Consider the following 24351-nt stretch of genomic DNA (forward strand, 5'->3'; position numbering starts at 1 on the left):
TTGTTCACTGATATTGATATGCATTTTGACAATTGAGTACTGAAATCGGATATTATTTCCTAGATAGCATTCAAATGTTGTATGTTATGGTTCTATAATATTTAAATGACATGCTTTGTGCTTAATTTCATATGAATGACATGTATTTAGGAATTTCAATATATATTTTAAAATTTTCCTATAGATATAGCCATCCCTATTCCCCTCCCACCATCCCAGTACGGTACCAGAAACTTAGGGGAACATAGGAAATATTTTTTTAGGGTTTTCCTGCCCATATTTATCTCTCAATCCACGTTTGTGACCATTTCCTCTCAGGCTCACAATGCGTACATGACCAATGACTACTTAACCCACGTTTAAAATCACACAAGAAATTTGTTAGATTAATTTCAAGAAAGTGCGTGTTAGACTAATGCTTCATGGTCAATTTCTCGCATTAGCTGTTCTATTTTTCTTATATAAATAGAAGTTATAGAATGGCGTTACTGTGTTTCTTTGTATAGCAATGGTGTGCATGTGTTGGATCCTTCTTGTTTCGGCTCGAGATGAAATAAAAGTAATCCGTTGGAGAGGGTTTCCCACTAGATTTATATTCGGTACAGCCTCTACTTCATATCGCTATGAGGTAGTTGCCAATGAAGGACGAAGAGGCCCAAGCATGTTGGATACTTTCTCTCATATATCAGGTTAATCTTATACGTTTATTTATTTATATTTTCCATTTCTATGTACTGTATTTGTCTGAAATCTTATTGAAAATGAAATTGTGTGCAGGGAATATCGCTAATGATAGCAATGGCGATATTGATGTGGATCAATACCATCGATATAAGGTGTGCTTCTTTATATTGTCTATTGTCTATTGTCTCTCAACATTTGGGTCAAATCATATTTATTCTTGGATCAATGAAAGGTCATGAATGTTCGTGTGATTTACAGGAGGATGTGAAACCGATGAAGGAAATGGGCATGGATGCATATAGGTTCTCTATCTCTTTGTCAAAGATTATTAAAATGTGAGCCTCCGTTTCTTCTAGGCAAATATAGCTAGCATATACTTTATCTATTTCTTGGTCTCATAAATCGGTTTTTTATTTCTCGGGTTACAGGTGGAACGATCAAGGGAAGTATAAACAAAGTTGGAGTGGCATACTACAATAACCTTACAAACAAACTTCTAAAACATGGTAAATAATGTTTATAGTTTGGTATCATCGATGTTGAAATTACCTTGATACTCTTAAAGAGGTTATAACCTATCTTTTATTGCAGATATCAAGCGTTTTGTAATAGTGTTCCATTGGGACGTTCCGCAAGCTCTTGAGGATATATGGAGGTTTTCTCAGTCAAAATATTGTGTATGTAACTCTTTCATATCATTACATCCTTTGTGCATATGCCCAAATGGGATACACATTGATAACCCATTTTCTTATCACCATATGCAGGAAAGATTTTGAAGCTTACAGTGAATTGTGCTTTGAGGAGTTTGGTGACCTAGTGAAGCACTGGATTTAACGAAGCTTTCACCTTCTCTACCTTTGGATATGAGAGTGGAATATTTGCACCTGGCTGCGATTCCTCTTCTAACGGAAGTTCAAGCACAAGAAATTCTGCAACAGATCCATATGTTGTGGCCCATAATATTCCCCTTTCTCATGCAGCTTCCGTGTGTATATAGGAGAAAGTATCAGCTGATCCACCATTTTCAATAAGATTTTTTCTTATTTTACATATGTACAGCTTAAACATTAAGTTCTAATAAGGTTTTATTTCTAGACTAAAAGTGTTAAATTATGAAAATTATTTTATTATTTCAAAATTAATTTTTCATAAGAATGATTGTATTTATATGCCAATGTACCCTTTTTTTTTGTGTAGACAAAGTGAAAGGATTGATTGGAATTAAAATAGTGAGCCACTAGTTTGTTCCATATTCAAACTTGCAATCTGACTAGAAGGCAGCCCAAAAGACTTTAGATTTTATGTTTGGTTGGTAAGCAAGCATCTTCTATAGAACATTCTACTAAATACCCATTTTAGTTGGTCTTTCATATGATTTGAGTGGACTTGCAAAATTGTAGATATATGGACCCAATAAAAAAAGGGAGCTTATACCCTTCAACAATGAGAAATCTTGTCGGTAGTCTTTATCAAAATTCAATGGCTATGAATCTACTATGTTAAAAGGTTCATTTGATTTTTTGAGCCTAAATTATCACTCTTCACAATACGATGTTGATGTTTCAACACCTAATCCCCTTAACACAAGCTATACATTGGACTCTCATACAAATCACATAGGTACACTTCATTCATTTACTTTTCCAAAGGCAATATTTGTATGAAAATTGGAGTTGATCTCTCACATGGATTGCTATCTAAATGGCATCAAATGAGAGGAATGGAGTGCTCATTAGACTAGTGGCTGTTAGAAATTTAATGTATTTGGTCATTTGCCCCTCACACCAAACACTCACCTACTCGCCTGACAACATTAACTTAGTAGGTGAGTTCAAATTTGAAATGAAAGAGAAAATATTTTTTCCAAGAAGACAAAATGAATGAATTTGATTCATTCAATTAGTTGAAGAGAGCAGTGCAAAAGAGTTGGATCAGTTGCAAAGCATATCATAGAGTATAGAATGTAGTCAATTAGTAGATCAAGTTAGAGTTTAGAAGATAGAAGGAAGTTTTATTTTTCATGTTTGCAGTTGCACATGTTGGATACTTCTATTATTTTGTAAGTTTATTTTTTATTTGTCCTTTGAAGTAGTGATTTCTCTAGCCATTGTTGTATGCATCCATTAGTGCTGTAAATTTGAAGTTTTTAAGTTTTATTAGTTTGAAGTTTAGGGTTTTCTGGTAGAAGCCAAATGCTCCCATATTTTTTAATAGTTTTATCTTAATTGATAGAAAGTAGGCAAGCAAGCAAGCATACAATTTTTTTTGTTCCCTTCTTCTATTCATTATTGCATGATATTTTGCATTTGAGAAGTTCATAGTTGAAAACTTCATCCTTTGGATCTTTGCATTTTAATGGTGGAAAAGTTTAGACAAGAGTTCCATTAAAAGGTCACCCGGTTTATACAAGATGTGTAGTCTTTATCCCCCTCTCTGCCCTTATCGAGTTCATTCAGCATCCTCTATTGTTGTGCATCACCTTGCAATAGTGATCGGGCTCACTTAGCATCTTCACTACTGAGCTTACTCAACACCATCTTCTTGTCACTCAACATCTTCCTGCATTGAGTAAAATTATTAAAGTTTGTGATCAATATTTTTTCACATGGTATCAAAGCTTTGAAGTCCCACATCCATAGTGAGTTAGGGTATTTATTTTCTAGGATATTTAACATGGTAGTAGATGTAGGGAAGATGTAGTAGTAGCTACTATCTTTTAATAGACATAATGATGATACGTGGGCAAAGAAGATGAAAACCATAATGGTTGAAAATGATTTATAGGAGTTTGTGATAAATGAATATAATGATGTTATAGTCCTAGTAGTGTATGCTACCCTCACAAACCCACCAATGACTTAGTTGAAAGAGTCAAGGAGAAAGTATGTAAAGTCATTAAGTCTAATTGAGGTAGCAATGGAAGAGACAATCTTTCCCAAGATTGTAGTAGCAAATTATGCAAAGGAATCATGGAATATTCTTGAGACAAACTTCAAGGGGACTGACGAGGTCAAAGTAGTGAAGTTATAGATGATGAGAAGGGTGTTTGAGAACCTTCAAATGAGGGACAATAGATCTATTGCTAAGTTTAGCTCATGAATCTTCACTTTGTTAAACCAACTCAAATCAAATGTAGAAGATTATGAAGAGCAAAGGATTATGGAAAAGATATTGAGGACTTTACCTTAGAAATATGACAATCTTGTGATGACCATAGAGGAAGCAAATGACCTCACCACATTGACCAGGGATGAGTTGATGGGAACTCTTGAAACCCATGAGAACTAGATCAATAAGTCAACAACTTCCCAAGAGGAGTCTTTCAAGGCTCAAGATAATTCAAGAGGCAAGGGGAGAGGAAGAAATGACTCTAGTAGAGGATCAAGAAGTAGAGGTCATGGAAGGAATGGTTAGAGGAAAGCTAATACAAAAAGTTCAGGACGAACTAGCAAGTGAGAGAGCAAGCACCTCTGAAAATAGCTCTAAAGGAGGTAAGAAGAATTACAAATCTAACAAGAGAAATGTTGAATGCTACTACTACCACAAGTATGGGCATTATGCAAGTGAATACTAGAAGAACTAGGTTGATTAGTCAAAGTAGAATGCTAATGTGGCTGATGTGAACATGGAAGATGCAAACAATCCCATAGCCTTCATCATGTGTAAGATTGGTGAAAGAAGCCCTAAGGTATGACACCTAGATAGTAGTTGTAGCAACCACATGCATGGTAATGAAAGTTTACTTTCTTTCATTGATAAGACTTTTAGGTTTGAAATTAAGATGGGTAATAATAGAACCATTCCCATAGTGGGCCAAGGATCTATTATGGCTTGCACCAAGCAATCTAAGAAAGAGATATAGAATGTATGTTTTTCCCCTAGTATGAAGAAAAATTTGATGAATGTTGGAAAACTCATTTAAAATAGATACAAGCTACTGATGGAAAATGACAAGTGTGTCATTCATGAGAAAGATGGGATTAACAAATTACTTGCAATAGTCCAACTGACAAAGAACAGGATGTTCCCACTAGGGATAGAGACATGTTTCTCTTCTCAAGTAAGTGTTTTAGTTCCCAAGCATGCATGTACAACATTACATCAGCAATCAACTTTTATAAGCATGATTGAAGACCCCCCCAAGCTTTGACATCTCAGGTATCACTAGTATAAATTTTTTGTCCAAGAAAAGAATAGTAGATGGTTTGCCAAGCATAGTAGATTTTTATGACAAGTGTGAGGCTTGCATTTTGGGTAAGCAACATAGGCTTCCTTTTAATTCTAGAAATTTTAGAAGGGCTAGAGCACTATTAGAATTGATGCATTCTAATTTGGCAAGCCTTACGCAAACTACTTCTATTGGGGGGAGTACTTATTATATGATATTTATATATTATTTCAATCGTAGGACTTGGGTGTAGTTTTTGAAGAACAAATATAAAGCATTTGATAAATTTTCTGATTTTAAAGCCCTAGCTAAAAAATAATGTAGACACTATGTTAAGGTCATTAGATAAGATAGACGAGGGGAGTATAGCTCTTATATGTTTGTAAATTTTTGCAAGTAGAATGGTATCAAGAAAGAGCTAATAGCCAGCTATACTCCATAGTAAAATCAAATGGCTGAAAGGAAGAATAGGATTATTGTTGAAATGGCTAGAAGGATGATGGAAGAAAAGGGACTCTCAACTAAATATTAGGAAGAAGTTGTAGTAACAATAGGACATCTGATTAATAGGCATCCTACAAAATTAGTTTGTGACAAGATTCCTCTTGAGGCTTGGTCAAGGATCAGATGGATAGTTGAACACTTGAGAGTGTTTGGATGTATAGGATATGCATATGTTCCTAAGAAGTGAATCTTCATAGGGTATAGCTCAAAATCAAAGACTTATAGGCTATACGATACAATTGGCAAGAAGATCATCATTTCAAGATATGTGGAGTTTCTTGAAAATCAGTCATGGGATGGCTTGGTAGATGTATGATTAGTGGTCGAGGGGTACAAGTAGTAGTATGGTAGAGATTCTGATGAGAAATATGCTCTGTTTGCAAGAATGGAAACTATGTGTGCTATCATAGAAATTGCAACCTAGCACACATAGAAGGTATATAATAAGGATGTGAAGTCTTCCTTCTTGAATGGTGTATTGAAAGAAGAGGTTTATGTAGAGAAGCCACATAGTTATGAAGTTGTAGATGAAGAACACAAAGTGTATAGATTGAAGAAAGCTCTATACGGTTTAAGCAAGCTCCACGGGCATGGTACAATAGGATTGACTCATATTTGATAAGGAATGACTTTAGAAAATCAATGGTGAGCCCACACTACATATCAAGGCAATAAATGGTAATGTGTTGGTTGTTGTCTTGTATGTAGATGACTTAATATTCACTAGAAATGATAATTTTCTAATTGGTGAGTTAAAAGAGGCCATGAAAAATGAATTTGAAATGGTAGACCTTGGACTCTTGAAGTACTTCTTAGGCATAGAATTAAAACTAATGCATGATGGCATCTTCATCTTTCATGAAAAATATGCAAGGTAGATCTTGGAGAGATTCAAAATGCAGAATAGTAAGGTAACCCCAACACCAATAGTAGTAGGTCTAAAGTTGAGTAAGAGAGATTGTAGAAAAAGTTTGAATCCAACACTGTACAAGAATATGGTTGAAAGTTTGATGTATTTGACTACAACTTAGCTAGACATGATGCATACAATAAGTTTGAGTTCTAGATTTATGAAAACACTAAAGGATTCCCATTGGCAAGCAAGAAAGAGGATCCTAAGGCATGTGAATGGTACCAAGTGATTTGGGATTGTGTATACTATAGAAAATAATTTCAAGTTGGTTCATTGTATGGATAGTGATTAGTCTATAAGTTTAGATAATAAGAAGAGCACTTTAGAATACATGCTCCATATGGGATCGGGTGCAATTTCACGTGTATCCAAGAAGCAATCTATTATTTATCAATATGTGGTAGAGGATGAATACGTAGCAATGAATGTGGTAGTATGTCAAGCTATTCAGATAAGGAGGATCTTGATAGATTTGAATGAAATCCAAGAGGATGGAACCATAATTTATTGTGTCAACATATCCTCAATTGCATTGTCTAAGAATCCAATCTTCCATGGAAGTAGCAAGTATATAGAGATGAAATATCACTTCATCAAAGTGTTAGTGGAAAATGGAGATATCAAAATGAAATTTTACAAGTCTAAGAAATAGCTAGAAGACATATCTACTAAGCCTTTAGGCATTGGAACTTTTTTGCACCTAAGAGACAGTCTTGGTGTAGTTTATTTAGATCAGGAGTGATACTTGTTTGTTTGGCTTAGGAAAAAGGGGAGTGCCCAAAATTTAATGCATTTGGTCTTTTACCCCTAGAGCCAAATTCCCCACTACCTACCTCACAACATTTAACTCGATAGGTGAGTTCAAATTTGAAATGAGAGAAAGAAAATTTTTGGTAAGAAGACAAAAGGAATGAATCTAATTCATTCAATCAGTCGAAGAGAGTAGAGCAGAAGATTTTGATTACATGTAGAGTATATCACAGAGCACAGAAGGAAATCAATTAGTAGACCAAGTTAGAGTTCAAAAAAAAGAAGTAACTTTTAGTTTTCATTTTTGCAGTTTCACATGTTGGATACTTCTGTTATTTTGTAATTTTTTATTTTATTTTTGTTATAAAGTAATTATTGCTCCAGGCATTGTTGTATGCAGCCATTAGTGTTGTAAGTTTGAAGTTTTTAAGTTTTATTAGTTTGAAAATTTAGGGTTTTCTAGTAGAAGTTGAATGCTCCTAAATTTTGTAATAGTTTTATCTTAATTGAATAGAAAGTAGGCATACAAATATTTGTTGTTCCCTTATTTTATTCATCATTACATGATATTTCTCATTTGAGAAGTTCATAGTTGAAAGCTTCATCATTTGTCTCTTTATATTTTAATGGTGGCAAAGGTTAGATAGGAGGTCTCTTAAAAGGTCACTTGGTTCCTACAAGAAATGTTGTCTTTATCGAGTCCACCAAGTCTCTCTCTCTCTGCCCTCACTTAGGTCACTCAGTTTCCTTTTTTTTCCCAAGCTCACTTGAAATCCTTTATTGTCAATCATCACCTTGCAATGGTGACTAAGCTCACTCAGCATCTTTAGTAGCAAGCTTACTCAACATACACTATGTCGAGTTTTTGTTATTACCAATCTACTCGGCTTCTTCCTCTGTCGAGCTTACTTGGCACCATCTTCCTATCACTTAGTGTCTTCCCGCATTGAGAAAAATTATTAAATTTTATAACTAATTTATTTTTTCACAGTGGTAAGGTTTACAAAATATTTAAAATCAAATTCTTAAAATATTATGATATATTACGTGGGTAGTGTTTAAAATTTGATTTGAGGATAACACATGGCATCGATTTGGCTTCACATATATCTGCATGGAATAGAAGAGCTATTGAAATATATCAAACACAAATGTGAAAATATAGTTGTTTTCATAATAGAGAATGGTAAGACATTTTGTATTGAATTGAGCTCACAAAAGCTATTTTTCCTAATCCTGATTATTTTCATCTAAAAGACTCATTAAATTTTTTATTATTTCTAATAAACTTGAATGTTTTTTAATGTACTTTATGGTAGGAGATTTTGTAATGAATTGAGTTCACAAAAGCTATTTTAGTGGTGCTTAGTATTTTCACTTGCCGGCCTCATTAAAATTTTGGTTTTATTTGGATAATTTTGAATATATTTATATAGGTGTTGGTGAAAAAAATGATGATACATTGTCATTGGTACAATCTCTTAATGATACTTGGAAATTTGATTTCCATTCAAAACATTTATCATTTGTTCAAAGAGAAATAAGCTAAGTCTTTACAAATTTGTAATTTATTTTTATTTTTTTTAATATTATTTTCTAAGACATTAAATGTCGAATAATAGGTTTGGATCCAATGTACAAGATTATGTTGTATAGTCTTTGTTGGAAAACTTTGAGTGGGAAAGTGGCTATACATTTCAATTTGGTATTCATTACCTAGATTATAAGAATAACTTAACTCGATATTAGTTTATAGGTTCAAAAAACTCTTGAAATAGATATATTACAACCAAGCATTGCAAGGATAGTGTATGAAGGTGGCAAAGTATTTGATTTGCTATGGAATTGTATCTTTTCAATAACTTGTTTAATCAAAAATTTAATTGGAAAAATATATTTGGGAAAAAGAACAAACTTGTTTCACCCTTTTATAAAGGAAAAGGCTTAAAAAAGTGTAGCTATTCAACTTCAATGACATAAAACTAGAATTATTATTTATAATTTGAAAATGAACTAAACAAATGAAATGTGTAGAAATGGATGAAGTTTAGGATTGTTATTTTTAATGGTTATTTCGCATAAGAATTGATGCATTTTCTTAATTTCTGAGGATAATTTTTAGTTGGTGAAAAATGTTCAAAATTAGGGGTCTAGTTCCCACCACAAAACTCTATTGCAATAAAAATTTCTCCCTTTGATCTTAGATTATGTTATAGGTGACATATATAGCAAGATAATTCAAAATTTAGAATTATCTTTGGACCTATATATTCTCTTTTGTAACAATTCAAATTTCAACTCACCCAAAATAAATGTTTTTCATCTCCCACTACATTTTAAAATATATATATTCTCTAACCAAAAGAAACATTATACATTTTAGAAAAGGCCTCTCTCCTAGTGAACATCACATGATTTAGTATTTTTTCTTTCTAAAAATCAGTGTCTTCTCAAGTGTTAAAATACTTGTAGTGTTTTTTAATTACAATATACTATATCTAATTAAAACACTATAAACTCCATATGAGAATATTCATGACTTTGATCTCTATGAAATGGTGTTTATATACGTTATTAAAACAATATCATTAAAATGAGTAAGAGTTATTCAAATGTTAGTTTTCTGATATAGTTTTATTTTGTTAGTTATTAGACACAAATTAGTATAAAATAATCATTTAATAGACATTTCCAATTGAAAGAGTGGGAGAAAATATACAACTTAGGTAGAATCAATTTATCTACATCATATCTTTGAACAAAATGTAATTTTTACATAGAAATACTCAAATTCAATTGCTCAGATAAGTCAACCTGAAAGGTGGCACAAGCTTGTACTTTTACCCATTTGAAAAAATCTATTATCTATTTCAAAGTCTTTTCTTTTAAAGTAAGGTTATTAGTAGATTTGAGATTGGATAGAAATATATTTTAATATTTTTAATTAAATAAATATGTTATAATATAATCTTGTGTCTTTTATTCACTTCCCACAAATAGAGCATTGTAGGAATTTGTGATGAAAATTTTGTTTAACAATAGAAAAAGCCACCAAAATGATAATATATTTCATATTTCTTAAAGACTCATTTCTAGGTCTATGCTATGTGTGTTATACTTTTTGACTAGATTGCTTCAATTCTTTTTGGGTGAACGAGTGTAGTATCAAAAAAATCTATTCATGGATGGTTGTCCTTGTCACTTTGTATGCATGTTGACTAGCTTTGAGTAAATTGGATAATTACAAAACTCTATAGGTGTTAGAATGTTTAAAAAAAATGAGAGGAGGGGGGAGGATGAATCAATTATCCAAGATCAAGATGTATGAATTCAACAATTAAACATTTTAACTACTTTAGATCTGACCATCCACTATCCTAGATTATCAATAAGATAAACTAGTAGTCTACTTTCTTAATAATAAAAAAACTTGTAGAATGTAAAAAATTAATAGTAAATCATCACGAATAACATCAACACAAGTCACCAGTAGGATTTAACATGGAATCCCAATTTGGAAAAAAAACTACCAGTATCATGTTACCAATCTTTCACTCTTTTGAAGTGAGCTCGTTTAGGAGGTAGCCCTATTAAAGGTTATAAAATACATCATTAAATGTGACTTTGTTAAAGGGTTTAACCACCCTATTCAAAGTCTCCTTCTTAGAGGAATTTACAATATTTCATTAGAATACCACCTTAATTGAAGAACTTATGTATGACTACTAGGCCAACATTGATCATGGGATTTGAATAATAATATAATGGTTAGAAAGTAAATAGAAATCTAACAAATACAACTTAATTTACAAATACATATCACACTTCAGCTCACATGTTGATCCACTGAGTGACCTCCATTATCAAATCTATCTTTGATATGCTTGGTAACCCTTCAAGCAATCACTCTTTACCACTTCACAACTCTTTTGACCCTCTTTCTTAAGTTCACCAATCAATACCATTAACAACTACTCCAACCACATTAGGTCAGCCATTTTACCTCATTAAATAGGTAATTCTAATCTTTTTCCATTCAAACATCACTTTAGATCATAGAGTTATGTTAGATTCATTAAATCCCACCAATATTTTGTCTCCTTTTTTCTCTTCTATTTTTTTTCCCAAAATTCCTTAGAATCCTTGTATAGAAATGTGCAAATTTATAGTTTCCTTTGTTTTAAATGATCCAACTCATCATTCCTTATCTTTCACATGCTTTACACATTCCAAGAAATCAACAATGTTGGTTGGAAATCATAATTTTCACATAAATTGTTAAATGTTGTCTCTCGACCAACACTATGTTCTTATGCTTAGTCATCACTAGGTTACTCACTCACTAGTCAACACTACTTCTACTTGGCACCTACATCACTCAACATATAGTTCAAGTTTCTTAAGCATCTTCTCTTTTTCTCGATCAAGACTATGCATTTAGTGATTCTTTGATCACTTCTTGAAGGCTTCAATGTAACTATCTTCTTTACTTGTAGCATGAGTAAATAATCTATTTATCTTGTCAAGGTCCAACTAATTCAAATGCCCATTGAAACTCCTCATAACTCAACCCTTCCTCTAGGTGCTTTTGGTATGTCTTTTCTCTAGTTCTCTTCATTAGTCATCTAGATATGACACTCAAATCAAATAGAAACCTATCTTACCAACACTAATACATTAGGGGTGGATTTGTAATGACAGGTAGATGTAATGTGTATTTGGCATTTTTTTTTCAATTATAACTTGACAAAATCACAGTTGCGATATTAATTTTTTATAACGTCACAATTGCGATGTTGTCGAGTTATAAGAAAAAAAAAGAAAAAAACATGTTGGTCACAATGTTTAAGCTTATATTCATAATGTTTAAGAGTAGCCAAAGAAAAATTGTGAGCCAGATCTCCAAGGGCTAGGGTATTATCTGTATTTCCAAACAGACACACGCAATTGCACTCAACTAAATCTTGGAGGCTCCTGGGATTACATAAAGGGAATCCAAATAATCAAATTCACTCTGGAGTAAAGCTAAATTTGGAAAAGATGTCATTGTAGCTCATTTGGATACAAGTAAGAGACTTATCATAAGAGCATTGAAAGCAGGATATTTATCAAGTTACCAATTATTTTATCAAATAAATAATTAATTAGAGCTTAAATGATTTGGTCTCTATCAAGTGTCTAGCTAGAATCTGCAAGCTTCCACGATGAAGGTCTTGGCCCTATCCCATCCTGATGGAAGGGTTTTTGTCAAAGTGGCATGAACTTCACCGCAGCTGACTACAATAGGTATTTGCATCAACACCAACATTTCAAAAATTCACCATTAATGTGCTTGAAATTTCTACTTATCTACATTTAAAAAATGCCCTTGCACATAAATGTTTTGGCATTTTTGCTTCTCATTTTGTGGCACATGTGTTTTGATAAATATTATTGTGGACCAAGAAATTAATTGGTGCCAGATACTTCTATGTGCAACATGAGGCTAGAGATGGGCATTTCAAAAATGGAGATCTTGCTACACCACGAGATGTAGAACGGCATGGATCTCACACTCTGTCCACATCATCTCGAAATTTTGTGAAACATGCAATTTTGTATGGATATGTTGAAGGGCTTGCAAAGGGAGGAGCTCCTCATGTGACATTTGTAGCCTACAAAGTTTGTTGGAGCGAGGGTTGCGCTGTTCCAGATATTCTTGTAGCATTTGAGGCATGCATTGATGGAGTAGATGTATTCTCTGTTTCTCTTGGCTCAGATACCCCTCAATCCTTGGTCATTTGGGTAATTTGTATTTTCAAAATCCATCGACTCTATGGTCTATGGCAAAACTGTAAGAAAACTCAGGTGCGGAAACAACTTCCTACACTAATCTCATAAGGAAAGTATGATGTAAATCCTATTAAAATCTTCTACACTTACAGATTCAATATCATGTAAACAACAATATTGTAGGCAACCATGCACATAGAAAATAGACAGAGAAAGGAACACATAACACAAGGATTTGTCAGTGGGGAAAAACCTTTTGGTAAAACAACCCCACGCCTTCAGAACCTACACAATGTATTATCTTCAACACAAGGTTACAATACACTTGCAATGAAAGTTCAACATCAACAATAGAAGACTCTAGTAGCTACTCGCAGTACCAACAATACACCTTTTTCGCATCGCATCTCTTCGCAACCCTAAAAATTCTTATAACATGTGCTTCACTATAGGGCTACTCCCAAAAGGTAAACCATATTAGGGTTTTAGCATTCTTCAAGAAAATACGAACCCCACTATTGGGGTAGAGTGTACAGTACTCAAATATCTTAGTTGCCACATGTCTTCACTTGTCATTGAATCTTCCTAACATAGCTCTTATGTGTCATAGGAATCTGTCATAACCATTTTAGTCATGGTCTCCTTACACACAATTCAAGATGTCAACACATCAACATTATTTCCAAGAAATACATTTTACAAAACAAATAATAAGGATAGGAATTATACAAGGTTGAGACACCTTATTCCTAATAGAAACTAGGGCATTTGGTAATGGACTACGATTATGTTCCTATTTGAGTATATAAATGAGATGAATTGGAAGGCTTTTGTATTGGTAATTAATTTTTTTGTTTCTTGCATGACTCTTAGGATGACCAATCGTAGTTGACTTCTCTCTAGTTATAGACTTCCGTGAAGCTAGGGAGAATGGTTTTAGGTTGTTTCATTTTGAAAATGTTTTGTTTTACTATAGTTTCCTGATATTTTCCCTACGCACGCTACCCATTATTTCTCATCGGCATTGTTGATAGCACATCACAATATGTGTAGAATCTTGAGGTACCTCACTGGCCATGGTTTTGCTAAGTTTTTCTTTTTAGAGGAATCTGCACACATCTAGATCAACTTCTTGTGTTTTAACAAATTCTAGGATATTTATGTTATTATTTGTTAAGGTATTGGTTGTATGGTGATATCTATGGTTATTTTCATTTTTGATAATGTTGTAATGTTTAGTATTAGATTCCTTATTTGAATTTTGAAATGACTTTTTTCTTCTTTTCTCCGTAATGAGATTGTTTTATTTAAAGTGAGAAAAAATTATATTGCAGAAGATAAACCCTAAGTAATCATAGTTTAGGTTAGTGGCCATTCACCATTATGGAAAACCAAAAACCACCATTTGGGGACCATTACATCAAGTATAATAGTTATACACAAGAAATTTAACATTCTCGATGTCATCCCAGTAGCTCAAAATAGACATTCCCAACCTAGCTACAGAAAAAAAATGAAAAAAAATGCCAAATACACATTACATCTACCCGCTATCACAAATTCACCCCTAATGTATTAGTGAAAGTACATAGGTGGTGGTTAAACATTAGCTTGAAACTTATACACTTGAATTTTGAAGTTTCTACCTTTGTGGCATGAGAGAAATCATTAAAGTGTATATTATCTTCTCATCCCATATTGTAATTCTAGATTCATAATACTTTTAGAAAAATAGAGGTTGGGTGATTGAAAATGTGTTAATTATTAGTGCCCGGGTGAACCCACAATAATGGGTTCCACTTTACTGGGATGAACAAAAATGAAAAAAAAATGCAAAATGAGAAATTAGGTTTACCATATGTTCGCGTGAACACACTTATTGTGTTCGCGTGAACATATGTGATATATATGTTCGCGCAAACATGATTTGCATGTTCATGTGAACATACATTCTGGCGAACATGTTAAATGTGTTCGCGTGAATGCCATGTTCGCACGAACATGCAAAATCACAAAAAATTTAACTTTTTTTTCTTTTTTCTTTTTTTTGCTCTTTTGACTACCATAATTGCAGGAGAATGATCTCCTACTATAAAATAAAAAATTTCAAAATGTGCTGCTTGGAGCAAGCTTTCCAACGACTATAATTTTATTACATAATTTAATCATTAAGACTTTCAAATATGAGTTTAACTCATTGAACATCAACCGACTTTGACATCTCGGGAAAATTAGTAAATTAGGTCAAATTTTTATTGAAAAATATGGAGGCACTGGCTTATTGAGATACCTTTCTATTAAAAAAAAAAAGGGTTTATAATAAATTGACTTTAAATTATCTGTGTCAAACGGAACGTATGTCTGAATTACAGTTCATGTCACTTCAAAACTTCATAAACTATACAATATTCAACAAAAATAAATCAAACCAAATACATAGATTGGTTATTGATGTTACAAATTCAACGCCAAAGAATTACTTCATTATCATTTCTAGAAAAAAAGTTATGTGTGTCAAACGGACTGTCACTTTTTAAAATATTGAATTTTATGATGTACCACTTTTTGGAGGAGATAAAAAAAAATGACATAAATAATATTTTTTTTTTAGATTAAAAAATATGGTTACAAAGTAGGAACAAAGTACTCAAAATCACTAGTTTATGTCATCTTGAAATTATTTATAGTTTTGGAGATATAGTCACTTGAACGTGATGTTTTTTGCGAAAATATTGGTTTCAATGTCAAAATTGGTCTAAAAGTGGAACCCATTATTGATGGATCACCCGCCCATGTCATACTTAATTGATTGAAATGGGTCTTGCAATTATGTGGCCTTCTCAATCCTTCTAAAGGATTTAAATCCTATGTCTTGGAATCTCATTTCACATAGACCAAGTCTTCATCATAATACCAGAGCTCCTCTTCTTGCAAACTTTAAGCTTGGATAGGGATTTTCTTGAAAGTCAAGTGGCTCAACAACAAAAAAGGACACCAATGAAGTCTAATACTTTGGTGGATGTTGATGATCACCTCTTGATTCATTGTCAAATCTTATCTTGAGATAATAAGTAGAGAAAGGTGGTAATGGAAGCTATTGTGAGTGGTTATGTTGTGATGGTTAGTTTTTAGTAGGGAGCATGGTTTAATTCATTCTAGTAGGGCTTTTGATAGTGTGAGTGGGGGTCCACTAACTAACCTATTTTCTAGTGTGGACATGTACATCTCTTTCATTCCATCTTGGGAAATTCCTCATTGATGACCATGTCATCATCAACTTCACCAAGGAGGAGATAAAGCATTAGTTCATGTAATGATATTTGGGGCTCTTATCTCTTTCTTTATCGTTTCTATGCCATGGTTGTCCTATTTTGATCAATCGGTGATCTTTTTTCCTTATGAGAAGTAAAGGGTAGAATCTTCAATGATAGGTGGTTGTCACTATGGGGATCTTACTTATCAGATGATAAGACTATCTTGGTATCCCAATTTTGTACTTCTTTTCTAATGTATAATATAAATATATACCATTACCAACCAAAAAATAAAATAAAAAGGGAGCATGAGTTTGAATAATAAATTTACATTTCCCAAACCTTTACATTATTTTAATCAAGCTATTTATAAAAATGATATTAATTTTATTAATAGAGGATAGAAAATATTTAAAAATAATTATTTTCTACATAAATAATAATCATGAACTGAATCTACTCTTCACAAATAAAAGCCTAATCTACACTAAAGTAATTATTCATACTTACAAAAATAAGGATTTCCACACTTTGAAAGTTAGTCTATAGATGCAAATCAATACATGATGGATATGTAGTCATTAGAACCAAGTCTCCATGGTAATTAGTTGATTATGTTTGAATCTCAAATGTAGGATAACTCAAGTGGATGAGTTGGAACATTAAGGAATATTTTTTATTAGGGAAAAACTAGTCTTTGAAGGGGATCCAAAACCCTTTACAATAATTTTTTTAAGGGGACGTGGTACCCCACTAAAATAAATAGCTACAATAGAAAAATTATTACAAGAAAACAACCCAAAACAAGAAAAAAATTGGCAACTAAAATAAAGTTAAACAAAGATCCACTTGCCCAAAAGTTAGCACAAGGTTAAAGCCGAATATAAAATAATGATTCTATCTATCAAGGAGACCCATGGGGTTTAGAAAGGCACCCTAAATCTCATAATTGGGTTTTGACTTGGCTCCCATAGCCACTACTATGGGTTTTAACATGCCTCTCAAAAACATCATCACCCACAACCTTAGAATATCAATCATAAAAGATCCAACTAAAACTTTGGGGTTTTGGAATGCTCCCAAATTTTGAATTAGATTGCACAATTATTTTGATAGGATTCCCAAGTCTTTTAAAAATCACATATCTCATCGAAATGATCATTAGAAAGTGATCTAAAAATCTAGGGTTTAAGAAGACTCCCCAAACCTCCATGGGATTTATTTTGGATCCCACAACCATAATGGGATTTTTAGAGGATCTCCAAAAGAACACAATTTTTTTTAAAGGATCCCCAACCCTTCAAAATGGGATTAAACTTGGCTCCCATAACCAAAATGTCACCAAAAAAAAAGAGACCCCACCAATCATCCATAGTTGTAATGTGTATTTGGCATTTCTTTTAAATAAATTCCCTATGTGAGCAAAATCATGACTGATTTATCATATCTCTATTCTATGCAATCTGAGACAACTTTTCATGATTTTTCTTGATCAAATGCACATGGATTCTTGTCCATGGGTTCATGCAAAGAAGATGGAATATAATACACCTTTTTTCCCACCATCTATTTGAATTTGGGGTCTTGGTCCACATTTTATATTACAAATTACCCTAGTAAGGGTTTAGACAGCTTACACAAAAATTTGAATATCTTTTCATCCACATAATGAAATTGAGTGCTTCACAAACCAAAATAAAGTAGATTTGACCCTCTATCATCTACAGCAAATGGATCATTAGATGGGTACCAATATTGCCAGAAAAGGACACAGAAATCAGACTTTTTTTTTACTGATCAAAGTAAGGATTACGCAGGAAACCTTGTTTGCATTGATTGCCAAACTTCATGTATCAATTTGGGTCCCTTTGTTTACTCATTTCAATATTATTTAAACTTTGGCTTAAAGATATTGTTTTCCATTACATCATTGGTCTAAATTATCGATGTAATTTATTATACTTATTATGCCCTACTAGGAACTTAATTAATTTTGGCCTTTAATCTAAGCTTGAGGTGTTCGTGCATGATACTCTCGAAGAGAAGAAGTCTAAAGTCCTCTTAGAGAAAAATTGATCCAAATCAATACATTTCTTCCTAATTTCTTCCTCTAGCATCCATGTGGCTTCCAAGTTTTATAGTGTGATCCATTGTCAATTATTTTTTCCCATTACACTTTGTGCCTTGTCATTTTGGATTCTCTATTATACACAATAGCTTTAATCTATGTTTCCTTTGTCAACGGTAATTCAGACACCTAGTCTTCATCATTTAGAGTTGAATATGTTTTTTTAACACCTTCATACATAAAATCTTTGAACATGGTCAAATCTTAGATATTGAATATAGGAGAAAGACATATATAAGGTGGTTACAACAACTTGTCAAAAATTTCTCCATACTTTTTGAGGATCCTGTAGTGACTAGTATTTCCCATTATAATCTTACCCTAACTATCTTTGGAAATTCTCTCCCTATTCAAGTGTATCATTTTTGTATATCTTTTCTGCTAACATTTTGGTCGATTGTAAACACTTCCATAAATTAGCTCTCACCTTTTCATGAACCTCTCTCATTGCTTCTACTATATCTTCAGCATGACAACTCGCCTTAACCATACTCTTGATATCCCTCAATTTAAAATATCCTCTATATTTTTTGATATACTATCTTAAAAGGAATAATACCATTTCTCGTATTTGTCCATTCATTATAGGCATATTTTTCCTATGGTATTAATGCATCCTATTCTTTCCCATGATCCTTTTTTGGACACCTTGACATGTTTTTGTTAAATAACTAAGGAGGGAGGGGGGCTCAATTTTCCTTGGCTACCGAATAGGGCCTTAAAAAACTCTCAACATCTTAAAAACTTAAAATTTTCCTATATCAACTTGGTAACTATATTAAAACTTCATAATAATATCTAATTCATCCTTCACTAGTAAATTGTTACCTTTCACCAAGTATCATAGTAATAAACTTTTAACTATATACTTCATGTACTGAGTTACATCAACAAGAAGTATACAAATAATAAGAATAAAATAACATGTAACACAATAATCCACACATTTAAACACAATAATTTTTAACATGAAAACCCTATTAAGAGAAAAATAACCTATGAATGATCATATCAAATTTGTAGTATCAGATCCCCACTTCCTTTCCTTTACTGATTATTTTCTTCTTGTTATATATTCATTCATTTCTATTCCTTGTCAGAAATGCATATGTATATTTCAGAAATGCATATGTATATTTTAGCTCTTCCTTAGCTCGTGTTAAGATGTTCTCTTATACCACGATCTTCCTTCCTTCCATACCTACATATTTCATGTTTAGATCTTTTCTCCCTTTGAAAAAAATGCCAAAAAAAAATTAAAAACTTTAATATAATGGTAGTTGTACCTTGTACCTTACATGTGCTAATACATTTTTGTTTTAATAAATCTTTTCTTTCTTTCTTTCATCTTCTTCACATATTTATGACTACATAAAGAGTGAACCCCTTCTTCAACTCCAAATAGATATTCCCAGGGTATATTGGTTGTAGTGTTTCTTTATTAATTTTTGTCTCTAGTTTTAATAGTCCCAGTTATCTTTTTGTGTACTATTTTCTCTATTTGGTGTGTATGGTTAGCTCTGTGCCATGAATCTCCAACCATGAAACCCTAGTCTACCATAGAAAGCCTGCACTATATCCCTAGTTCTGCCAATAAAAAACACTGCAGCTTTGCAATAAACCTAATGAACATCTTCATAGTTTCTGAAGCCAGATGATAATGTAGATTCTTGTTCTTGTGTCTAATGTCATATGTTGCATAGTAATTAATATCTCTTGTAAAAATTACACTAATGTTGGTATATATTATGCTCTCTTCTATATTATAACATTGTAACCTTTTATTTATGGATATGGTGCTCGATTTGGTCACACTATAATCTGTATCTGGTGTCTCATTTGAAATAGCTAGTTTAGTAACTACACAGATAAGCTTAATGTGATTTTTATAAAAATATTTTTATGAAATGGTGTTTCATGTGTTGGCCAAGGCTAGTTTGAAGGCCACCCACTTCAATACCCTGCTAGCATTTATAGATACGGAGTTTTATAATATCATGAAAAATAATCAATATAAAAAAGGACATTCTCTTTGGAAAATTTTTGGCTTTCATTTTAATTTCATCTTTTTTTCTATTGTGATAGGAAAGCTGGAGAGAAGTGCTATATTGAAGGCCATATGTACAGGATTTAAAGAAACTACCGAACCTCTAATTTGTTTGACTAGAGGTAGATTCCTAATTCTTTGCCTTAGAACACCATCATCTTCAAAATCCTATATGAAATCTATATGACCATTTCATTTCTTCAATATAACCTATAGATGTCCCTATCTAACCATATATCTTTTAATTGCATATAATAACTAATTTATGTACTTTTTCATGACTATGTTTTTGACTCATATAATTGTGATCTCTCTAGCACTATGATGTCATTTAATATGTCTTGCTAAAGCTTGTAAATTTTTTTCCTTTTTCCATGTCGTGTAATATGTCTTTCCCTATAGCTTAAATGTTTTGAAATTTTTGTTAGGCCTTGTAGCTTGTATAATTTGATTGCTGGAGAGCTTCTACAGCTAAGCAAGAAGGCCGTTGCACGAGTTATATAGCTGCGTGCTCAGGTATGAAAATTGTATATTTTTTAATCTAATGTATATTTTAACTAGAATTTTAGCTTATATGTTTTGAAATTTCTTTTAGTGGCTTAATTTTGTAATGTCTCTTGAAATAAGACCTTCAGGCAGTCAGTCAAAGTTTTACAAATTATCTTATCCACAAATTTTCCTAGAGCAATTAACTGAATGTTATAAAAGGTGGTTGGATTAAATGTCTTAGGAATAAATTCAAAGAAAGTATTTTTAAAATATTAAAGTATTTAGCTAGGTCTAAGAAGATTTGTGTACTTTTGACAGTTTTTCTTAGTTTGTGAAAGTTGTAGACCAAAGTTTTCATAGCCTAATTTTTGCTTTTTGTGAAGAACGTTCATGTCAGATAATATAAGTGAAGAACAAAATAGGGAGACAATCGATAGATTGTGGTCTACCTTGAAAAGAAAAGGTGATGGAAAATGTTATTGTCCTTGCAAAATTTATAAGGGCTTAAACTGTAGAAGACTGCTAATCGAAATAGTTAAGAGACATTGTAGGGAGAATGGTCACATTGAAGGGGGACATGACTATCATCCATTGCTAAGTTGTTCATTATATCATTTTAACAATTTATATACATATGAAATCACTTGATGATTAGTTGATGATCATGGTTTATTTATGGTAATCAATTTTATATAGGTTGATCTCCCCAGGGAAGTACATGATATGAACCACAACAATCCGAAGAATATAGTTTTCAAAGTAGAGAAACATGGAGGTGTGAATATCCAAGGTGAAGATAATGATCCCATGGAAGATGATGATCATGTGCCAGAAAACAAAATTGAAGATGATGGTATAAATACATTAATCCATGACACATTTAGTCTAAGTGTATCTGATCATGATGATGATGATAGCCTCAATGTACCTCTACTTGAGAAGGCATACAAACCCCTATAAAAAGACTCCAAAAAAACTCTTCTCTCTGATGTATTGTTGTTGTTGAACTTGAAGGTTATGAATGGTTTATCCAACATAACAATGTCACGTATGTTAAGGTATGTCATATATGTCTTTATAGTTAACAAAGTGTGAATAATGTACCACTAATATTGTTTATATTAACAACTTTTATTTTTTGTTGTATATTGATAGGTGAGTTTCTATTACCATCATCAAATATTCTGCCTTGCTCATATCGAGAATTATCTGCTATTATGAAAGATATTGGAATGGAGTATCAAGCAATACATGCTTGTCCCCATGATCATATTATATATTATAAAGAACATGAATTTGCAACATAATTCCCTGTATGTCATACAAGTAGATATCGAATAGATTGACTAACAAAAAAGGTGCCTCAAAAGGTTCTTCATTACATCCCCATTATTCTAGAGATGCGACAATTATTTAGCTGTAGTAGCTTGGCTCAATTTATGGATTATCATGCACACAATAGAAGTCGAGATGATATTATCTGAATCCCTACAGATGGTTCAATATTTATGCACATAGAGGAAAAGTGGAAACACTTCAAAGAAGAACCTCGTAATCTTAGACTTTCATTAGCAGCGAACGGTGTCAATCCATTTGGAGAGATGAGATTTCTTTACTCGGTGTGGCCTATTTTTGTTACTAACAATAACATTCCTCTGTGGATGTCAATATAGAGGGAGCACATTATGTTGGCAATGATTGTTCTAGGTATCTTATCATTTGATAGTTATTAATTTACATGTACTTACAAATATTGTAGTAAAATGGTCACAATAATTATGTAATGTTACTGTTCATTCAAGTAGGTAAGTATCAAGTTAAAGATATGAATGTATATATTGAGCCTCTTATCGATGAGTTGGTGGAGTTATGGAATGATGTCACTATGTATGACATGCCTAGACCAATAGGACAAAGACAATTTCAATTCCATGCAATACTTGCATGGAAAATACATGATGCCCTAGGGCTAACACATTTTTGTTGTATGTTATAGTGAATTCAAGTTGCACACAATAATTCTAATTATAAAAATAAACATATTTAATAATCCAATTATATCATTGTCTTGTAGGTCTTCAAAAAAAGGGAAAATTTGCATGTCCAGTTTGTGGTCCAAAGATGAAATCTTGTCATTCAAAAAGTTTATGAAAGTAGGTGTTTGATGAGTGTAGACACTTCCTCCACAGGAATCATAAGTATCGAAGTATGGAAAAACAACTTTTCAATGGGAAAGAAGAGACTACATCAAAGCCACAAAGAATGACACCTCACCTATGGAAGTTGGAATATAATAGAATTAATCGTCCAAGTAATGTTATTCCACCTAATGGTTTATGTTTTTAATTTATATATTTCTATTGTGATTTTTGTTTACTAATTGTGTAATTGATGATTGTGAAGGTCATCAAGGTAGTACTGATAACCATCCAAAGGGACTAAAAAGCTATCCCCGACAATTTAGCAAGTTGCCCTACTACGAGCACTTACAAATTGTGCATTTGTTTGAAACTATGCATATTGGAAACAATATCACAAAGAAATTGTGGAAAATATTGGATGGAAGGCCTGACAAAGAAAAAATTGTTAAAATTTGTAATGACATTGATGAATCCAATCATGCATTGAAGAATTTCATTCACTCAAATAGCAACAGAGATCAAATTAATATAAGTGCCCTTCGTTGGTTATTAATGGAGCAACAAAGTGATGCCATAAAAGAACTCATACAAAAAATTTGATTTCCCATAGGATTAGCTGCGAACATAAACAATCTCATATTAAAAAAAAAAAAGTGAATTTGAGCCAAGGCTCAAAACGCATGATTGGCATACTTTAATCAAGGTAAGTTATGTTCTTTTGTATTTACAATATATTCATAAACTATGTGTATTGTTCATTATGTTATGTTAGAAAATAATGAAATGATTGGTTTATAAGTACTGTAGTACATGCTTCCTCTTTCTCTCCAAGAGGCCTTCAACAATAACAACAAACAAGTGATATATGATCTTGGAAAATACATGAGGTAAGGAGTAATATCTCTTCAATTTGTTTTATATATTTATTATATTCATGATTTTTTTTCTTGCTATGTAATCTATTGTATATTATGTTGTAAAGTCTCATATCTATATATTTTTTGTGACTTGAATCTCTTAATTTAGGTAGTTGTCATCTAAAGAAATCCATAAAGAAGATATAAACTATTGGAAGAGAAGAATTCCTCATTTACTCTGTGAAATGCAAAAGTGTCTACCTCCAACTTTTTTTAATGCACAGGAACACTACCTCATACAGCCAGTTGAGGAGATTGAATTGTGTGGACTTGTACACAATAGGTCAATGTGGATGGTTGAGAGGCACTTGAAATCTTTGAAGGCTTTGGTTCGACAAAGAGCACATCCTGAGGGTTCTATGGTAGAAGGATATATGGTATACCAAACTATGGTGTACATTACTTAATATCTTCCTAAGTTTGCATCAAATATCAATGTAGATTGCATTTGGGATCTCGAGCCTTTTTAAAAATTAGAAGGGGAGTGCTTGATGGGGAAAGGTAAATTGAGGAAAGTGAGAGGTAATAAATTATAAGATGTTATTGTAATAAATTATTTCTTAATTTTCAGAATAAATCAA

The 24351-nt window shown here is 32.4% G+C and overlaps 1 pseudogene; it reads left to right on the plus strand.

Moving 5' to 3' along the window:
- The first annotated feature begins 508 nt into the window (after positions 1-508).
- LOC149533298 (beta-glucosidase 12-like) overlaps positions 509-24351 on the plus strand; it is a 34904-nt pseudogene continuing 11061 nt past the window's right edge.

The sequence above is a fragment of the Cupressus sempervirens genome, chromosome 10 (assembly GCF_028749045.1).
Source record: "Cupressus sempervirens isolate cs-2001-9-10 chromosome 10, ASM2874904v1, whole genome shotgun sequence".
In the NCBI taxonomy this organism is placed as follows: domain Eukaryota; kingdom Viridiplantae; phylum Streptophyta; class Pinopsida; order Cupressales; family Cupressaceae; genus Cupressus; species Cupressus sempervirens.